This window comes from Sturnus vulgaris, chromosome 1 (assembly GCF_052056855.1).
Source record: "Sturnus vulgaris isolate bStuVul1 chromosome 1, bStuVul1.hap1, whole genome shotgun sequence".
NCBI classification, from domain to species: Eukaryota; Metazoa; Chordata; class Aves; order Passeriformes; family Sturnidae; genus Sturnus; species Sturnus vulgaris.
This window is the reverse complement of record NC_142243.1, coordinates 71,832,149-71,838,822: the sequence shown is the minus strand read 5'-3', so window position 1 is coordinate 71,838,822 and position 6,674 is coordinate 71,832,149.

Genomic DNA, 6,674 nt, shown 5'->3' with positions numbered 1-6,674 from the left:
GGCGGGGATAGCTGCTGGTTCTTGGCAAAGAGCCTGGAAGCCCCAGAGACAGAGTGTATCCCACAGTGCAGTGTTTACCTCCTTTACCTGAAGAGACACTTCAGAGAAAGGAGGTTGCTCTCATCTGTGCTTGAGGGAAGAGGAAATGTCCCAGCCCACGTAACCTTGTCTTCCCTCTAGGCCGTGCACCACAGCCTTATCAAGTTTGCCTAGCTCTAACTGTCCTGTAGCAGCAAGGTGATCCTGAATCTGTCATTTTGGATTGGAACCTTGCTCCCAGTAATGTGCAGCAGGACTGTCTGTGCAGGCTGTTCAAAGCATGAGCTGCCTGCCTCAGGTGTTTGCTCTAGGACAGGTGTGCACAGTCAGGGTGTTGGCAGGGGAGCTGAGGTGAAGCACAGCCAGAAAAGCCCGTGTGCGAGTGCAGAGGGCCTGAGGGTGGATGGTGCAGGGGGGTGTGTGCTTGTTGAGGTGGGCTGTGAGTGCAGCTCATGTGTCCTGGCCACTGCAGGCCTGACAGGTACTAAAGTGAGCCAGAACACAGGAATGGGGTGGATGGGGAGCTTTTTGGGCCAGAGCCATGAGATGAAGCATCTTCCTGATGATCCCCAAAGCAAGAGAATGGTTGAAAAATGCTACACATAACTAGCAAAAGACACCAGTCTGACTGGGTGTGGGAAGGATGAGGATGGGATCGCATGACTTTATATCCTGTGCTAAAGGAAAACCTTCAAAGTAGCATAAATATGCACTTATCCCCACTTTTCCCCCAGAGATGAGGATCGTACAAGACCCACTCTGTTTTCCGTGGCACTTGTGCAGACAGAGTAGTATTACCATATATACCAGTTCTAGGTATAAAAACAATGGGGACAAAGCCAGCTCAAAGCTAATGCTCCCCCTTTATCTTCCATAAATTTCCTCCTACCCCCTTTTCCTCCAGTCCCCAAGATTGTACTTGCTGGTAGGGCTCTTGGGTGTCTTGTGGACCATTGCAAGAATTTCCATCATGGAGCTCACCTCATATCACAGCACAAGCAAACAGACCCTGGAGAGGTGGGCTGTGGGGTGCTGGTGGGCTGTGGAGCCAGGAGATGTCACAGCAGCAGTGAGACCGAGCTGTGCAGGTGTGATACCTACCCCTAAGATTGAGAATTCCCTTCTGTTGACTACAAACATGTTCCTCCTCTGCTCCACTGCTCACTGGTGTTCCAGTGTCAAAGTGGAGCACTCACATTTACTGCTTTTCCCCTTTTGAATGAGAACATCGTTACTGAGGTCATGCCATAAACTCTTGCTTTGTCTCTCAGGCTTTGGGAATGTTTCTGCAAGCAGGGCTTTTGATAACTGTATAGTATGTTTTTCAAAGCACAACTGTTTTGTTTTCTGTTTTCTCTGAAAATTGGATTGGAGTCCAGTTCTGTCAGGCAATCAGAAGGAATTTTTACAGCTGCAAAAGCAGAACTTTCAACTGCTTTGATACTCCTTTCTGGTTTAAAGTAGTGGAAGAGGATTGGCTTTAAAAAGGCAGAAAAAAGTGCTTTATGCAGAGGACAGGCTGTGGGTAGGTTGTGGCAGAATGCTGCCTGTGGTGTTTGCACCAGCGTGGGTAAGAATGGGCTTGAAATTAGCTGTGTAATCTGAGATGCTGTTTATTTTATATATGTGTATGAATGTATAATTTTTAGAATGGGTTGAGCATGTGATAGACGTCAAATTCTCAGGCACTGGTCAGATGCTTGGAAAAATGCATTTCTGGGAATTTGTGGCCAGAAGATTTAGTGACATTAGAAAGCTTAAGTAGGTAGAGTGGGAATACTTACAACTCTTTTATCAAAGATAAAAATGTACAAAAGCAATTAATCTTATTTTCCAGAGCCTTTCCAAGTAGTCCTGTCTTTGCAGTCATTCACTGGGATTCAATGGCAGAGGACTGGAAGGAGATACTGCTAGATAATATAGGTTAAATTCCTAAAAAGTTCATTAGTGGGGTGGTGGAATTTTTCGGGGGGTTCAGCTCCGCACCCCACTGAAGTTCTGCAGTGCCGTGTGGCTGGTTTGCACCCTGAGCAGTTGGCACTAGGCTTCCTCTCAGGTCTGAGGTCTGGGCCAGGCTGGTATTAATTTCTTGCTTTTTCCATATGATATATTTTATTATATGTAGCAGTAGAAGTATTGGAAGGTGGCATTTTGTGAATTCGGTTTCCCCATGACGAAGCCAGTAAAACCAGCTTTGTAAGGGTACGTCTGCTCAGAGGGATTTGATTTCCATGCTGAAATATTTTGATTAAACAATGCAACAACGCACAACCAGCTGTGGTAGGCTGCATGCTTGCTTTTGGCCTGTGTGCTCAGGCAGGGTCACTCCTGTGATACTTCAAGACACAAAAAAAGTGAGGCTGACATTTTCTGAGGACCAATGCGTCCTGCACATTTTGGTCACAGGTAGTGGAGGAGCTGATGATGAAGAGCTGTGAGAGCTGGATTCCAGAATACCAGTTTAACTCAGAAAGTTAACTCAGAATTTATTTCGAACTTTCTAGGACATTGCTGTTAAAATAAACAATAACTTAATGACTCATTGTTTTTACAGTTGTAATTTTGGTCCTTCTAAACTGCTAGTAGACTTTCAAAGCAAAAATGCTGACCCTTTGCCTTAGCATCTCGTTACTTTTCTGGTCTTGACATAACCTTATGTTCCTTGTGCTTATCTTCATGTCCTCTAGAGGGAGAAGTAAGTTCATGCTCAGACAGCGTTGGAAAGTGCCAAGGCTCCTTTAGTATGTGAAAAGTGCTAATTATGTTTCAATCATCTACATAACTTTCTGTAAATTTTGGTGGAGTTGTACATGCACCTAGATGTTATTTGGGGTTTTTTTTCTCCTGAATTTGTAGTTCCTGGACAAAGTTTTATACCTTGAGGACATGGAACCATGATTTGTTCAGAGCCAGGCCAGGCCTGCAAGGATGGTATTAATGCTGGGTTTTGGAAGAGGTTCTAGATGGCACATGACAAACACCAAGGAGAATTCTCTCCCCCTGTACATATGATGAAGGCTCATGGTAAGAATCTAAAAAATATTAAGGATATAATTCTTCAGCTGTCCAAATTCACAGGCATAAATACCCATCTTTAGTGTAATGCAATAGGTAGCAATCATTTTGCCCTAAAACAATCACTAGCTCTAAACACAGTTTGAGTTGTTGACAGGTGCTGGCTATTTTTTTTCCCCTTCCCCACCTCCCCTCCATGGTTGTTTATTTTCGAAGGACTGACATAAGAACAAACTTGGCCTTTCTTTCTGACATGCAACAGCCTGTCTCCAACCTCTGCAGCCTGCCTGGAACTGTAAGCTCTCCTAAGCAACAGTGTGAATGCTAGACCTAGCCTGCAGCAGTAGGTTTAAGGCTATCTCTAATCTAGCCCAGAGATCCATGTCTGCAGCAAAGGCCACGAAGGTGGGGCTTGCAGTTGGCAGGTATTGCTTGGGGGTTTTGTGTGTTTCTTATTTCCTTTTTTTCTCTTTTTTTTTTTCCCCTCCCAAATACAGCAGACTACGGTTGCAGGCCAGTGATCCTTCTCCTAGCATTAGGACTGGATTAAGGGTTGGCATTCAGGCCAGTGATGGGGACATAAGGACAGAAAGTCTGATTCACAGTTATCTGCTAGAGATTCAGAGCATTAACTTGGTATTCCTGCTCTTGAGCATTCTTTTCATCCCTTTGCCTAATCTGAGCCTCAACCCTTGAAGCCAAACATGAGCCCCGTGCTCTGTCCTGTCACTTCCCTCCCAGACTCAGCCAAAGCTGATTCTCTGTAGGTGAATCCAGCCCCACACCCATCAGGGTCTGGGGGCAAATCTGTTTTTTTAGTGCCTCCAGTGCTGAGCATTAACCCCAGTTCCAACTCTAGCCTTGCCCTGAAACAGGAAAGTCCTGTATTTCCCAGACATCATTCTGGGATGTATGATCAGCACCAGCTGGCACCTAAACAAGCAAGAAACAAAGCTGGTTCTGCAGTCCCTTCACTCCATAATCTACACCCATGATCAGATGGAGCCAGCAGCTTGCCCAGCTGGATATGTCCACAATCAGCCTAGTTTGGTGGTACTTCCAGGATCCAGAAATTAAATTCACTGTTCATTCCTCCCTGTCTTTAGCCCTGGCTGTGGGTTGCCTGAAAGATGGATGAGACTCAGAATGGGCAGCTCTGTGTAGTCTGAGTGGATGTTTGATGCTGAATTCTGAGCAGGGAGGTATTGCAGGTTTGCCACCAGTATTTTGGTTAGGGATGTGGACAGCAAGTCTGAAAAAGTGTAGTATCTTTCTGGATTCTTCACTGTGTAGAAGGGTGTTTGTATGGTATGTAAGTTAAAGTTGTCATACTGATAAGGTTGCTGTTGACCAGGTTGGAGTCAAGGTTTGAACAGGGAGGGCTGGGTAAGCAGGCTTCTCACTGGATCTAACAAGAATTGAGTGCTCAGGTGAGGTTTGGTGTGTAGAGTTGTTTGGGGTAAGGTTTGCTCTGAGGTGGTAAGAGGACCCGTTTTGTTCTGCATGCCAGGGTTTGCATTTGGGATGCACAGAGCCCAGAGAGCTGCGAGCTGGCAGCACGAGATGAAGGCTGATACTGACTGGAAATAGAGAGCAGAGAGTTTGTTGCTTGGTGCTGTTTAAAAGAAAAATTCCAATTTACATGCTTGACATAAGATGTGCTTCTAATGCTTTTCTTTCTTGTTATAAAAGAAACTTAAGGAATTGTTTGTTATCTGTCCTTGTCAGGTTCCTCATTCTGTGGTCCTCAGTCAGGCACGAGCTTGTGGAGTTTTAAGTGAATATGTGTTGCAGAACACTGTGTCTCTCTGGGCTATGAAGAGGACTTTATGTGAACTTGAGAGCTGCCACTGTGCACTGTAGACCTCAGGTGTGACAGATATCTGGGCCCTTGAGGAAATGTAAGGAGGTGGTACCATACTGTGTGAAACACCCTGTTCATACAACTTGCTGTGCTCTAATAGTGGTGAATATGGAGAGGGCTCATTCTTTCGGTGGTAACTCAAGTGATGGAGCAGTGGTCTGGAGAGACAAAAGTAGAAGGGAAAGAGCAATTGAAGAGGAGAAGAGGTTGTTACTTTGTGGTTCTTCTGCCTCTTTTGCACTGCTGCTTGTTCTGAATGCTGTGACCAATTGGTACTTTCCAGTCCCCCTGCCTTAAGGATCCAACCTTGTCTCCTCTCCTCACCTCCACTGCAGGCTACACGCCAGCTACAGATGGGGAAGAACAAAGGAACAGGAGGGATATTGGAGACTCTTCTCAGGGCAGTTTTGACTAGTTTGAAAAGCCACTCCCTGTGGGAGTATGTGGCTGAGGTGGCAGATTTGCAGTGACTTGACTCCGTGACTTCAGGTGCATTGGTGCAGCACAGGGCGCGAGTCATTACTGGGGATGGGAAGGGACTAGATCAAGGGCTGAATCCTGCTGAAGGCTCTACTCCTGGTGCAACTGAAGGAAATGGAACTTTGAGCCTGACTTAAAATGGGGCTGAAGAGCTTGCAGCTGAAGAAGGGGTTTCTTGATCATGTCACATTTTTGGTGTTCTGGCGCATTAGTGTTGGTGGAGTAGAAGAAAGTGTATGGTTCCTTCAAAGTTGTTTTTGAAGCATTTAAAAGAAGAGTTCAGAAGAATCTACTGTGTACTTTTTTCCTTTCCCTTAGCTTCTAAGGATTACTGCTTATAGCCCTGAATAATTAGAAAATAACCTATTTGTGAAGATCTTTTTTCAGCCATCCGAAATGATTGCATTAAGATGTCATTCAACATTATACACATAGTGGAGAGAAAAGCCAGTTCTGGTCTTCCCTCGAAGTTGAACAGGCTCCAGCCTGTAATGGAACTATTTATTTATTTGAGAGTGAAGAAAAGACAGACAAAAATTGTTATTGCGTAAAGGAATCAAAAACCAATTTGAACTTGCCTTCGGTGTTGACTTCCCAAGATCTTGGCAAATCCCTGTCAAACTTATTTTATGGACTATTTCCTTTCCCACAGGTGAACCAGCAACACATGTGGGGAAATGAGTAGCAATGCCCACAGATGCTACTGCAAAGTGATTTCAACTTCAATAAACAGAAATGAGATGTTGGCTTTCTGCGACTAGCCAGGCCTTTTCATAGGTAGCCCATCAATTACATTAAGTGCCCTGTGGCTGCCTATGGGTTGTGCCATGCAGAATTAAAGGATTACAGTTTATATGGGATTAACAGCCTGAGATTATCTCTGTTGGTCAGAGCATTGTGCTAATGACACCAAGGTTGTGGGATCAATCCTTGTATGGACCATTCACTTCAGAGTTCAACTCAATGATCCCTGTGGGTCCCTTCCAGATCAGAATATTCTGTGACCTGGAAATAAATTAACTATTTCAACAATGTTGGTACTGTTTCCATTGTTCTCTGCATTGCTCTGGGAGATGTTTAATGAGTACAATTTTTTTGACAGACAGTGAGACTTGGTGATGTGATGTTCTTTTGCTTTGTACTGGCTGAGATGGTGAAGTGTTAGAGATGGGAGCTGAGAGAAATTAAATCAGTTTAGTGGCGAGGCTTAAACGCAAGGGAAGTGCATTTTGATCAAATCCTGAAGGTAGCTGGTACAGGGAGAGCAGCCAGGTTT